Source organism: Cherax quadricarinatus, chromosome 8 (genome assembly GCF_038502225.1).
Source record: "Cherax quadricarinatus isolate ZL_2023a chromosome 8, ASM3850222v1, whole genome shotgun sequence".
In the NCBI taxonomy this organism is placed as follows: domain Eukaryota; kingdom Metazoa; phylum Arthropoda; class Malacostraca; order Decapoda; family Parastacidae; genus Cherax; species Cherax quadricarinatus.
In genome coordinates, this window is record NC_091299.1 from 4,990,424 (window position 1) to 5,005,769 (window position 15,346).

Below are 15,346 nucleotides of genomic sequence, written 5' to 3' on the forward strand. Positions count from 1 at the left end.
ACCTTACCCTCTTCCATACATTTATTAAATAATTGCACCAACCACTCCAAAACTATATCCCCACCTGCTTTTAACATTTCTATCTTCATCCCATCAATCCCAGCTGCCTTACCCCCTTTCATTTTACCTACTGCCTCACGAACTTCCCCCACACTCACAACTGGCTCTTCCTCACTCCTTCAAGATGTTATTCCTCCTTGCCCTATACACGAAATCACAGCTTCCCTATCTTCATCAACATTTAACAATTCCTCAAAATATTCCCTCCATCTTCCCAATACCTTTAACTCTCCATTTAATAACTCTCCTCTCCCATTTTTAACTGACAAATCCATTTGTTCTCTAGGCTTCCTTAACTTGTTAATCTCACTCCAAAACTTTTTCTTATTTTCAACAAAATTTGTTGATAACATCTCACCCACTCTCTCATTTACTCTCTTTTTACATTGCTTCACCACTCTCTTAACCTCTCTCTTTTTCTCCATATACTGTACAACTATGATATAATTAATAATCTACTATACAACTATGATATAATTCATAGTGTTAAATAGTCAGTAAGCCAATAATGTTAAGTCGGCCCATAATGCCTAGGCATAATAGATGCTCTTTGCATTGCAACCTGTTATTGTAAATACATAATCTCAATGTACTATTTGCAAAGATATAAATAAATAAATAAATACTGCTGGTATATTCAACCACTTTACATACTGCTGGTATATTCAACCACTTTACATAGTACTGGTATATTCAACCACTTTACATACTACTGGTATATTCAACCACTTTACATATTACTGGTATATTCAACCACTTTATTACAATTGCTAAAGGGGCAATTAAATAGTATTCTTAATTGGTGGTGTTTTCTTCTTTCAGGCGTCGTTCCTACAGACAAAAACGTAGTGATCCAAAATTGCATCATCAGGTTTGTTTTATAGTTCTTTTATCATCAGATCAAATCAAATTATTATTACCCAGTAATACTATTGCTTGTTACTACTTTTTTGGTCAACTGAATGTTAACTATATTTTCTTAATGGAAAAATGTGTCATAAAATTTGAATATTTCTAAGAAGATTATTTAACAAAATTTTGTCCTAAAATATATTGCTGAAATATTCCAATTTAGTTAGTAATAATAATATATTTTGGTGTATATCTCACAGGATACCGAATTATCTAATTTTCACAATGGGAATCCATCCGTCTTCACTGATTTTTCTAACATCACTACAGTATTTCCAGGTGGTAAGCATTATTTTTCATTAGTTAATTTTTTTTTTATTATATATTTTCTTTTCAGGAATTTTTCATGCATCTTAATCACAATTTTGTGAAAAAAGAATTTTTGTTGCTGGTACATTATTCACATGAAAGTAATAAGGTCATCTTTCTGAGATGATTAGGGGGGAAATAGGAAAGTGTCTCCTGCCATTGGCTTTTGTCATGTGATTACCAGCTCAGTGAAACTTTTGGTCATTTGACCAAGATTTGCTAGCTTACCAGTCCACCTGGTTAAAAATTATCATCCTTACCCTTTCAGTGTCTTCCGTGTAGATCTATATTATTGATGTCTGGATACGTGGAGAGGGTTTTGGGGGTCAGTGCCCCCGTGGAACAGTCCGAGACCAGGCCTCATGGTGGATCAGGGTCTGATCAACCAGGCTGTTACTACTGGCCACATGCAGACTGACGTATGAACCACAACCCGGCTGGTCAGGTACTGACTTTAGGTGCCTGTCTAGTGCCTTCTTGAAGATAGCCAGGGGTCTATTGGTAATCCCTCTTGTGTATGCTAGGAGGCAGTTGAACTGTCTTGGACACTGTACACTTATTGTGTTGTCTCTCAGTGTACTCTTGGTGCAACTGCTTTTCATTGGGGGAATGTAGCATCTCCTGCCAAGTCTTTTGCTTTCATAGGGAGTAATTTTCAAGTGCAAGTTTGGTACTAATCCCTCTAGGATTTTCCAAGTGTATATGAACATGTATCTCTCTCGCCTGCATTCCAGGGAATAAAAATCAAGGGCCTTCAACTGTTCCCAGTAATTTAGGTGCCTTATCATATTTGTGTGTGCCGTGAAAGTTCTTTGTACACTCCAGGTCAGCAGTTATGCCTGCCTTGAAGGGGGCAGTTAGTGTATAGCAGTATTCCAGCCTAGGGAGAACAAGCAATTTGAAGAGAATCATCATCCCTAGTTTTGAAGGTTCTCATTATCCATCCTACCATTTTCCAAGCAGATGTAGTATTGTTGTGGTCTTTGAAGGCGAGGTCCTCTGACATTATCACTCCCAGGTCCTTCACATTACTTTTTCACTCTATTGTTTTTTTTTATTATATTATCACACCGGCCGATTCCCACCAAGGCAGGGTGGCCCGAAAAAGAAAAACTTTCACCATCATTCACTCCATCACTGTCTTGCCAGAAGGGTGCTTTACACTACAGTTTTTAAACTGCAACATTAACACCCCTCCTTCAGAGTGCAGGCACTGTACTTCCCATCTCCAGGACTCAAGTCCGGCCTGCCGGTTTCCCTGAATCCCTTCATAAATGTTACTTTGCTCACACTCCAACAGCACGTCAAGTATTAAAAACCATTTGTCTCCATTCACTCCTATCAAACACGCTCACGCATGCCTGCTGGAAGTCCAAGCCCCTCGCACACAAAACCTCCTTTACCCCCTCCCTCCAACCCTTCCTAGGCCGACCCCTACCCCGCCTTCCTTCCACTACAGACTGATACACTCTTGAAGTCATTCTGTTTCGCTCCATTCTCTCTACATGTCCGAACCACCTCAACAACCCTTCCTCAGCCCTCTGGACAACAGTTTTGGTAATCCCGCACCTCCTCCTAACTTCCAAACTACGAATTCTCTGCATTATATTCACACCACACATTGCCCTCAGACATGACATCTCCACTGCCTCCAGCCTTCTCCTCGCTGCAACATTCATCACCCACGCTTCACACCCATATAAGAGCGTTGGTAAAACTATACTCTCATACATTCCCCTCTTTGCCTCCAAGGACAAAGTTCTTTGTCTCCACAGACTCCTAAGTGCACCACTCACTCTTTTTCCCTCATCAATTCTATGATTCACCTCATTAATTTTCTTCTTTTGCACACCCTACCAAATTCATCCACCAATCTCTGCAACTTCTCTTCAGAATCTCCCAAGAGCACAGTGTCATCAGCAAACAGCAGCTGTGACAACTCCCACTTTGTGTGTGATTCTTTATCTTTTAACTCCACTCTATTGTATGGTTAGAATTTGTCATATACCCTGATGTAGTTTTAGTTTTCTCAAGTTTTCCATATCTGAGTACAGTGGACCCCAGGATTAACCCCTTCAGGGTCCTTGCCATAGATCTACGGCTTTATGTTGAGGGTCCAAACAGTAGATCTACACCAAAATTCTAGTGGCGTCAAATTTAGCTAGAGAAGGCTGGCAGGCCTACATCTGAGAGAACAGGTCTGCGTGGTGTGTGTGCGTGCTCAAATTATTAAATAAATAAATAAATAAACAAAAATTCTAGGCACCTGCATGGCATTGTGGGAGTGCTGCCTCAGTAATCTTTGTTCACCATGCCTCACTGCAAGGCAGCTTTCACTCCGAGGCGAATTGGGACTCCTTTTCCTAACTGATGGAAGTGGAAAAGAAGAAGAATTCTATGGCTTTGATTGATTAGTGACCGAAAGCAATGACCAGGATATCAAAAATAGTGCAGAAAATCCAGACGATCCTGAACCTTCTACCTCTGGTGTGGGCACATCTCAGTCACGTTCAGTTGTACCTCATCACAAGAGAAAACTAATATTTTCGCGTGGCCAGGCCTCAAACTTCAGTAAGGATGATGATACCAATGTGGACTGATTTTCTTGCTCTTGATGATCATCTGAGTAGTGATAGTGATGAATCACATTCACCAGTGAAGCATCGGTATATACGCCGCCGCGTGCACTTGGGTAGTGTTCCCTATGCAGTGCCCAGGGGACGGATTACATCCCGGAGTACATCCTGTGGCCCTACACCAGGAATAGACAGTGAAAGTGAGGATGATGTGGCTACACTTGGCATGGATAGACCACAGGCATCAGTAGGTGGTGGTATTGGTAGTGGTGGTGGTAGTGCCACGGCCATGCATGACTCGCCAGCCCAGGCTGGGACCCACGCCTCTGACTCCTCAGCTCAAGGACAAAGCGGAGCGTCGTCCACCACCACACCACAACTACAACTACAACCAGCTTATGATGTCCAGTATCCACCAGCAAACCACATCTGGGATTGACAGCAAAATCCCAGTTTTGTTCCCAATCCCCATTAGTTTGATGACTCTCAAAGTGGAATCCTCCCAGCTTGTTCCTTTGGATATACTGCAAATGACCTGGAATTCTTTGAACTATTCTTTGACCAGCCCTTAATGGAAATTATTGTAAGGGAAAGTAACAAGTATTTTGAGTACACCATGGTAAATGCAATCATATCACCACAGTCAAGACTTCACCAGTGGAAAGAGACAACTTTAGCTGAAATGTATTTGCTTTTTGCAACAATAATGCTTATGCCTCATGTCTATAAGCACTATAAAATCATACTGGTCCACAGATCGGCTAATTTGTACCCCGGTCTTCAGTGAAATCTCAGTGAACAGGTTTATGTTACTGTTACGTATGTTGCACCTCTCTGACAAAACCAAGCCTGACAGAAGTGACAGGTTATACAAGATTAGAAATGTTTTTATGTATCTGAAACAAAAGTTCAACATGTAGTTTTATCCATTCAAGAATCTTGTAATTGACGAGTCTTTGATTTTGTTCAAAGGTAGACTGTCGTTCAAGCAGTATATACCGAGCAAGAGGATATGCTTTGATATAAAACTGTTTGTACTCTGTGACTGTGACAGTGGCCTGGTATTGGATATTATTGTATAGTCGGACTTGAGTCCTGGAAATGAGAAGTACAATGCCTGCACTTTAAAGGAGGGGTTTGGGATATTGGCAGTTTGGAGGGATATGTTGTGTATCTTTATATGTGTATGCTTCTAAACTGTTGTATTCTGAGCATCTCTGCAAAAACAGTGATAATGTGTGAGTGTGGTGAAAGTGTTGAATGATGATGAAAGTATTTTCTTTTTGGGGATTTTCTTTCTTTTTTGGGTCACCCTGCCTCGGTGGGAGACGGCCAACTTGTTGAAAAAAAAAAAAATGGGAAGTAAAACATTGAAAGATACCAGGATGTTATTGGGTATCTCAGGTGACATAGTGAGAAACATGATGGCACCTTATCTTGGTAAGGGGCATACATTATATACTGATAACTGGTACACAAGCCCTTTACTCACTGATTTCTTGCGAGTGAAGATGACAGATATGTGTGGCACAGTGCATTCTAATCGTAAGCATATGCCCAGGTTCAATGCAGGCACTCATGCTGGTGAGGTGCAGGTGTTTATTGCCAATGATATCATGGCATTACGGTGGCACGACAAATGAGATGTCACAGTGTTGACAACCATTCACCTTAATAAAATGAAAGACAGTGGCAAAGTTGATAGTGACTAATGAACGTATTCAAAAACTAGTAACAGTGATTGATTATACACAAAACATGCATATTTGGTTGACAAATGTGACATGCAGATTGGCTTTGTCGATTGTGTTCGTAAGAGTTACAAGTGGTACATGAAACTTTTCCATCTCGTGGACATTTCAGTGCTCAATGCATATAATATGTACCAAATAAAGACCAGCAACAGACCACCGTATGGTGAATTTTGTTTGTCTGTTGTCAGACAACTCACAATGAAGAACCAGGTAACAACAACACCTATACAAAACCATCCTCGAACTCTTCAGGAAATACCCAAGCATTTGAGGAGGGAAGGTGATCACTTCATAGTACAGGTTCCTGCAACTAAGAAGAAATTTGCTCAGAAGAGATGTGTTGTCTGTGCACAAACAAAACGACGGGAACAAAGATGCAAAGACACTCATTTGATGTGCAAGGAATGTAAGGTACCTCTGTGCATGATACCTTGTTTCAAGAATTTCCACAGGCTGCAGCAATTCTAGAAACATGTCCAGTGACTGTACATATGTAAATATATTTATTTATTTATTTGTTTATTTATTAATTTGAACATGATAGAGTAGTACAAATGAATACAGTTAAGTGCAACATGCCAAAGCCCCTTGTATGCAGAGCATTATGGGCAGGCTTAAAATTAACTTAAGATTAACTAAGCAGTGATATATTCAGTGGTAAAACATAATTGTAATCAGATAACAATTAAGCACAAATGAGTATTACAAAGACAGGTCATATGGTCATTTACTGTATTTCTGTGCATTCAGTAGAATGGAGTATTCTGTTAGGTAATGTAATTGAAAAATAACAAAGTTTGATTGGGTATCAGGTTAAACATCTATGAGATACAATTATGAGAAACATTTATGAGATACAATTTTTAAGATACAATTATTCAGTAATTATTTGGTTGTGGGTGAGTAAGTGATTTTTGAGAAGAGACTTGAATTTATAAACAGACAGTGTTTCTTATATATTTACAGGCAATGAATTCCAGATTTTAGGGCCTTTTATGTGCATTGAGTTTTTGCATAGCGTGAGATGGACACGAGGAACATCAAAGAGTGATCTGTGTCTTGTGTTATGGTCATGTGTTCTGTTAAGGTTGGTAAGGAGACGTTTGAGGGGAGGGTTTATGTCAGAGTTTAGTGTTCTATGTATGTAGTAGGTGCAGTAATAAGTATGGATGTTTTGTATGGTGAGTAGGTTTAGGGGTTTGAATATTGGAGTGTGCTGCCTGTAGTGGGAATTTATCATTCTGACTGCAGCCTTTTGTTGGGTTATTAATGGTCTGAGATGGTTTATTGTTGTTGAGCACCATGCACAAATTCCATAGGTGAGAACATTAGTATTATACAACATTTGTGCATGTTTATTGTTGTAAACAATGCTGGTAAACAATATTATAATAACTTTAGTGTGGTTATTGTGTTCAATACAGTGATTGTATATATATACATTATATATAGTATTGGTCTCACAGGCTACAAATGTTACTAGAAAAAGAAAAAAAATTAGAAAAGAAAAAAGTATAAAAAAACGTAAAATAAAGAAATGCGATTTTGCGGAAGTCGCTGATGTTGCTGCCACCCGGTCATTTTGGGTCAACTTCCTGCCTCTATATCTCAGAATTTTTGTTTTGCTTTATTACCTTCACAAAAATATTATCTTTGATTCTGTAAGGGTTTTTTTTTTTCTTGAACACTGGGGCACCCCTTGAAATTTTGCCTCTGGACCCTGAAAGGGTTAAGTCGTCATCATCAGAATAAGTAATATTCGGAATAAGTAACATTTTTTCGTCAAAATATTGGCTCACCGACACTCCATGTACAGCCAGTGTGCCATTTTTTACCAGCCAGTAAGGAGGATCCCACGGATTCATATGATACATTTTGTAATACAGTGGTCCCTCGTTTTTCGTAATTAATCCATTCCTGGAGCCATTACTGTAAATGAAATTTACTATTTGCGAATCAATTTTCCCCATAAGAAATAATGTAATACAATTAATCCGTTCCTGACACCCAGAAGTATTAAAACAAAAAAATTTTTTACATGAAATATACATGTAGTACATAAACAATACAATGGGAAATGATGAATGAAACATTAACAGCGTAACACATACCTTTATTGGAGATTCTTCTTAGTGTATGGGAGACTGGAGGAGAGAGATTGAATTGTTTACAGTTTGGAAGGGGAATCCCCTTCCAGCAACACCTCAGGTACCAATTGCTTCTCTAGGGTTGCTTCTCTTCTCTGTTTCTTAATGCCACTTGGACCACCTTGAGAGTCACTCTAGTCCTGTCTCGCAAAGTAACTGTGGAGAAAGCTCTGTTTCTGGCGTCTCTTTAACATTTCCCTAAAATGGCCCAAGATTTTGTCACTGTACATATTTCTCACCTTGTTTACCACAGGCTTGGCACTAGGAGCTTTCTTTTGAGCCATGGTAGCTTATTTAGTACTTGCAAGCACTAAAATGAGTGGAATATTATGAAATATTTCGTAGTAGCACTTGAGGAGACCTTCACTCACTGGTAAACAATGCCAGACTGGCTGGGTAGGGAGGCCGCCCCAGCTTACACCGTGCATATGCGTCCCGGACGAACTACTATTCGCAAGTCAACCTATGAAAAGAGAGTCCATGTTTATACGAAAATATCCCTATGATTGGCGAAATTTACGATTGCCGAGAACTACGAAAAGCGAGGGACCACTGTATTCCATTCTTTTTAGTGCTTGTAACTGCTAAATAAGCCACCATGGGTCCAAAGATAGTTTCTAGTGCCAGCCAGCCCTTTGTAAATGGCTGAGAGAGAGGGGAGAATGTGCCTTTTTCAGTGATTATTCAATATGTACGATTCTAAAGCAGCAGGAGTCGATAAAGGCTATAGCACCAGCCAGTGATAGTGTTGCATTAACAGTTTAGCAAGGAAGTTGAGCAATTAATTGATAGAAAAAGGACAACATGAAACTTGCTCCTACATTGTTGGAGGTATATAGGGCTACTGATTAACACCGCCGCCTGTGGTGCTGCTTTCACCACCACTATGTAAGGCTTATCTTTCAGTGGCCCTTATACACCCAACAACAAACAACACACCACCACACGTGACATTCTTAACCCTTTGACTGTCGCTGCCGTATATATACGTCTTACGAGGTACCGTGTTTGACGTATATATGCTCATAAATTCTAGCGGCTTCAAATCAAGCAGGAGAAAGCTGGTAGGCCCACATGTGAGAGAATGGGTCTGTGTGGTCAGTGTGCACCATATAAAAAAAATCCTGGAGCACGCAGTGCATAATGAGAAAAAAAAAAACTCCGACCGTTTTTTTAATTAAAATGCCGAATTTGTGGTCTATTTTCGTATAGTATTTGTGGTTGTATTCTTGTTTTCTTGGTCGTTTTTTGATAGAATGGAAACTATATTATAGAAATAGAGGTGATTTTGATTGATTTTACTATAAAAAGAACCTAGAAATGGAGCTGAAAGTAGGGGAAATGTTTGATTTTTGCCAATGTTCAAAAGTAAACAAATGATGCCATTGTCCAATAAATATCCAACTAGCCATTCTAATATGCAGTCATGAATGGGTTGATGTTATTTATACAATTATTAGAGTATTGCAGTAGTCTGCATAATAGTAAGTCTTCTATTTTTTGTTTGAATAAAAATTCAAAATAGAAAGCAAGAGTAATATCAGAGGGGCCTGGAGACATGACTGATGAACAAAGAAAATGTCATTTTAGAGCCAGGAATGTCTGCATTGTTCATTCTGGACCTTATTTTGAAATTGTCATATTGTTTAGTTTTCGTGAAATTGGCCAAATTGCAAATTTCTGACCACAGTATTAGGTAGTTGAAATCGGTAAATGGGAAGTTTCTTGAACTCAATCGATAGAAAAAATGGAGCTCTAAAGAAATAGCTATGAGTTTGGGCGACTGAAACAATGGAATTAGCCGAAAATAGTGCTCAAAGTGGGCGAAATCGTCGATTTGTAAACAGCGCTGAGGTCGCTAACTTTGCAAGAGCATAATTCCGTCAGTTTTTCATCAAATTTTGTTTTTTTGGTGTCATTACAATCGGGAAAAGATTCTCTATCATTTCATAAGAAATTTTTTTTTTTTTTTTTTTTTTTAAATTTTGCGACACCAGGAGACACCTCAGGATTGGGGGTTGCGACAGTCAAAGGGTTAATGCCATATTTTATTCATTCTAGAAGATATACAGTGGAACCTCAAAAATCGAATGTATCACATATCGAACATTTAGAAAATAAAACCATTTTTTCGGACAAACTGTGTCCCTATTATCGAACGCGCCCCTATTTTTGGACCGCCGGGTACGGGACCTGTCCGCTGGCCCACTCTGTTTGCATCCCCACGTAGGCGCCGTGAGCAGTCTAGCTTTGTTTATGCTTGAGTGAACACTAACCTGCGATCTCATTCACATATTTTACGATTATTTAATTGTGTTTAGTGCTTGTTGGGCTGTGAAATAAGCTGCCATGGGCCCAAAGAAACTTGCTAGCAGTACCCCTGTGGTAAAGAAAGTGAGAAACACCATAGATGAGAAGAAGGAAATAATACAGAATTTGAGATTGGAGTGAGACTTGTTGAGCTTGCCAGGATGTACAGAGGAATGTGGACAGTTATTTTGTGAGACAGAAACAGACGACTGTGGACAGTTATTTTGTGAGACAAACAGATGACTGTGGACAGTTATTTTGTGAGACAGACGATTGTGGACAGTTATTTCGTGAGACAGAAACAGAGGACTGTAGACAGTTATTTTGTGAGACGGGTCCAATGACTCTCAAGCTGGTCCTAGTGGCATTAAAATACAGAGAAGGGAAGCAACCCCAGAGAGGGCTTTGATACCGGAAGTCCTCATGGAGGGAGATTCTCCTTCCAAACAATAACCCCAACTCCCTCTCTCCTCCTCCCTATCTTCCAGATGCCATCACCAATCTTCAATAAAGGTAAGTAAAAATGTTATTTTATATTACTATACATAATTAAAGAATATAGCATTTGTTGTGTGTATGTAAAACTGTAATTAATCTCTATAAAATGTATTTTTTTTTGTGAATATTTTTGGGTTTCTGGAACGGATTAATTGTATTTCCATTATTTCTTATGGGAAATATTGCTTCGAATTTCAGACTTTTCGAATTTAGAACTAGCTCCTGGAACGGATTAAGTTCGATTTTTGAGGTTCCACTGTATCATGTTTCTATGTTATTAATAATGTTATTTACAGTGGACCCTCGACTAACGCTATTAATCCGTTCCTGAGAGCTCATCGTTAGTCAAAATAATCGTTAGTCAAGTTAATTTTCCCCATAAGAAATAATGGAAATCAAATTAATCCGTGCAAGACACCCAAAAGTAGTGAAAAAAAATTTTTAACACATGAAATATTAATTTTAATACACACAAACTGAAGAAGACATGCACAGTTACATGACACTTACCTTTATTGAAGATCTGGTGATGATTGATGGGATGGGAAGAGGGGAGTGTGTTGATGGTCTTAGTGTTTAGAAGGGGAATCCCCTTCCATTAGGACTTGAGGTGGCAAGTCCTTTTTCGGGGTTACTTCCCTTCTTCTTTTAATGCCACTAGGACCAGCTTGAGAGTCACTGGACCTCTGTCGCACAACATATCTGCCCATAGAGGCCTGTACCTCCCGTTCCTTTATGACATTCCTAAAGTGTTTCACAACATTGTCAGTGTCACCATTAAACACTTGTTCAGGTTTCAGTCCTTCACTGTCTATGTACTCCTTGAATTCCTGCACATATTTTTCAGCTGCTTTTTGGTCCAAACTGGCAGCCTCACCATGCCTTATCACACTATGTATGCCACTACGATTCTTAAATCTCTCAAACCAACCTTTGCTGGCCTTAAATTCACTCACATCACCACTAGTTGCTGGCATTTTTCTAATTAAATCGTCATGCAACTTCCTAGCCTTTTCACATATGATCGCTTGAGAGATGCTATCTGTTTTTCGTTTATCCATACCAATAACAGTCTCTCAACATCTTCTATCACTTCCGATCTCAGTTTCGAAAACATAGTTGCACCTTTGGCAAGAACAGCTTCCTTGATTGCCGTTTTCTTGGCCTCAATAGTAGCGATGGTTGATTGGGGTTTTGTGTACAGCCTGGCCAGCTCGGTGACATGCACTCCACTTTCATACTTAGCAATGATCTCTTTCTTCATATCCATAGTAATTCTCACCCTTTTTGCTGTAGGGTTGGCACTAGAAGCTTTCTTGGGGCCCATGGTGACTTATTTTGCAAGTGCAATCACTAAAAAGGCTGTGATAATATGAAATGTTCCGACTGTATGCTTGGAAGCGACCGCGGTGGCTGGCTGGCTTGTAAACACTGGCCAGAAGTGGACGCGTTTCAGACGGAACGAATAGTGTTGGTCGAGTTTTTTAGCGCTAATCGAGGCAAAATTTTTGCGATAAAATGTATCGCTAGTCAGATTTATCGTTAATCGATGCCATCGCTGGTCGAGGGTCCACTGTATTATGTTATATTTGATGAATTGTGCTAGATAAATAAGCTGTAGAGCTGATATTAGTGTCATTTTGAAGGACTATCTTGTCCTGTCTCCCAACACAATTCCTAACATACGCCAGAGACATACCTCTCTGAAACACTTTGTTGAGCGACGGGGGTTCAGTGACGCTCAAGCTCGTCCTAGTGGCATTAAAAAACAAAGGAGGAAAGTAACCCAGTATAAGGACTTGGTACCTGAAGTCTTTATGGAAGGGGATTTCCCTTCCAAACAATTGTACACTCCTCTATCCTCTCCCATCATCTCATCTCTGTACATCACCATGTCTTCAGTAAAGGTAAGTGTGATGTTATTATTGTTAGGTAAATGTAAATGTAGTAGGTTGGTAGACAGCAACCACCCAGGGAAGTACTACCGTCCTGCCAGATGACTGAAACAGAAACCTGTAACTATTTTACATGATGGTAGGATTGCTGGTTTCTTTTCCTGTCTCATAAACACGCTGTGGAGAAATTTTCTCCAGGAGGGGGTATCAGCCCCCTTCAGCCCTTTCAGCCCTGAGGGGCCAAGCCCTCTCAGCCCTGGGGGGCCACTCAGGGGGCGAGCGTCTTGTTTACTGCTAGAGTGAGTAATTGATCACAGATGCTATGCCACGTAGTCAAGTGACCTCTGCTCCTTGCAGCGGTGTTGCAAAGTGTATTTTTATAAGAGACAATACATTCTTACTTTAGCAGGACAATTAAGGAAAATCCTGCTCCCACTTTATTACCATAGTAAAGATAGTGTACATTGTTGTCTATGATTAAGACAGCAAGAAACAAACATTCTGCTTTGCTTCATCGAGGAGGTGACAAGGATGCAAGGTACTAGGTCAGCGTTTTTTTTTTTTGTGCTGGGGGCAGTGACGGCATGGAGCGCTGTGGCGTCTGGCAGACTATCTTTGACTCTAGTGAGAGTGACACTGACGCCAGGATAACTAGTAAAGAACACTGATCTGTGCGTTAGTGTGGACAAAGTGTCTCACAAAACACTTAAGAGAAGTGTGATCAGCTTCTCTTGTGATACATTGTGAACAATAAAGACAAATCTTGTGGAACATAGTGTACCAGTGTGCGTTTCCTAGACAATGGAAGACGTGGACATCCAAGGACACTTCAGCTTCTATCAAGTCACCGATATCTGTCGAAGGTGTTGAGAACACCATAGCTCACGTTACAAAGAGCAAGGTATGTTACGAATTTCTTGTAGATCGGGGGATTGCGCAATTCTTGAGTCACAAGGAGTTTGTAATCAACCTATAATCGGCAGTAAGGTGTGGACTTTTGAGTCCAAACAAGTAGGTATTTCGTCAGCCATCATAGAATGAAATATGCTGACATAACACCCCCTAGGGGTAATTTATACTTACAAATTGTATCTCTTGACAGCCCACTGTTGTGATGGTTTCGACAGCTTCTAGACCTCGTCTGCAGGGGCGGCTGTGTAGACGATTTGCTGTCATTTATCAGCTAAGTGTTCATTATATATAGTTATAATAAACACAGCAGGTAAGGCCAAAATTCTCAACACACGCTAGATAACAGGGATATCTTGCTACTCCTACTTACACTTTGGTCACACTTCACAGACACGCACATGCATATATATATTCATACATCTAGGTTTTTCTCCTTTTTCTAAATAGCTCTTCTTCTTTATTTCTTCTATTGTCCATGGGGAAGTGGAAAAGAATCTTTCCTCCGTAAGCCATGCGTGTCGTATGAGGCGACTAAATTGCCGGAAGCAATGGGCTAGTAACCCCTTCTCCTGTAGACATTTACTAAAAAAGAGAAGAAAAAAAATTTATAAAACTGGGATGCTTGAATGTGTGTGGATGTAGTATAGATGACAAGAAACAGATGATTCATGATGTTATGAATGAAAAGAAGTTGGATGTCCTGGCCCTAAGCGAAACAAAGCTGAAGAGGGTAGGGGAGTTTCGGTGGGGGGAAATAAATTGAATTAAATCTGGAGTATCTGAGAGAGTTAGAGCAAAGGAAGGGGTAGCAGTAATGTTGAAGGATCAGTTATGGAAGGAGAAAAGAGAATATGAATGTGTAAATTCAAGAATTATGTGGATTAAAGTAAAGGTTGGATGCGAAAAGTGGGTCATAATAAGCGTGTATGCACCTGGAGAAGAGAGGAATGCAGAGGAGAGAGAGAGATTTTGGGAGATGTTAAGTGAATGTATAGGAGCCTTTGAACCAAGTGAGAGTAATTGTGGTAGGGGACCTGAATGCTAAAGTAGGAGAAACTTTTAGAGAGGGTGTGGTAGGTAAGTTTGGGGTGCCAGGTGTAAATGATAATGGGAGCCCTTTGATTGAACTTTGTATAGAAAGGGGTTTAGTTATAGGTAATACATATTTTAAGAAAAAGAGGATAAATAAGTATACAAGATATGATGTAGGGCGAAATGTTTGTTGGATTATGTATTGGTAGATAAAAGACTGTTGAGTAGACTTCAGGATGTACATGTTTATAGAGGGGCCACAGATATGTCAGATCACTTTCTAGTTGTAGCTACACTGAGAGTAAAAGGTAGATGGGATACAAGGAGAATAGAAGCATCAGGGAAGAGAGAGGTGAAGGTTTATAAACTAAAAGAGGAGGCAGTTAGGGTAAGATATAAACAGCTATTGGAGGATAGATGGGCTAATGAGAGCATAGGCAGTGGGGTTGAAGAGGTATGGGGTAGTTTTAAAAATGTAATGTTATAGTGTTCAGCAGAAGTTTGTGGTTACAGGAAAGTGGGTGCGGGAGGGAAGAGGAGCGATTGGTGGAATGATGATGTAAAGAGAGTAGTAAGGGAGAAAAAGTTAGCATATGAGAAGTTTTTACAAAGTAGAAACGATGCAAGGAGGGAAGAGTATATGGAGAAAAAGAGAGAGGTTAAGAGTGTGGTGAAGCAATGTAAAAAGAGAGCAAATGAGAGAGTGGGCGAGATGTTATCAACAAATTTTGTTGAAAATAAGAAAAAGTTTTGGAGTGAGATTAACAAGTTAAGGAAGCCTAGAGAACAAATGGATTTGTCAGTTAAAAATAGGAGAGGAGAGTTATTAAATGGAGAGTTAGAGGTATTGGGAAGATGGAGGGAATATTTTGAGGAATTGTTAAATGTTGATGAAGATAGGGAAGCTGTGATTTTGTGTATAGGGCAAGGAGGACTGACAT

At 39.7% G+C, this 15,346-nt stretch overlaps 1 protein-coding gene across 1 annotated transcript in view; it reads left to right on the plus strand.

The window, feature by feature from the left end:
- The first annotated feature begins 883 nt into the window (after nt 1-883).
- Nucleotides 884-15,346, plus strand: part of LOC128685185 (insulin-like growth factor 1 receptor) — a 124,740-nt gene continuing 110,277 nt past the window's right edge. The window contains exons 1-2 of the mRNA XM_070082791.1: nt 884-931; nt 1,173-1,254. The gene's annotated coding sequence lies outside the window, so the exon portion shown is untranslated. The remainder of the gene's footprint in view (nt 932-1,172; nt 1,255-15,346) is intronic.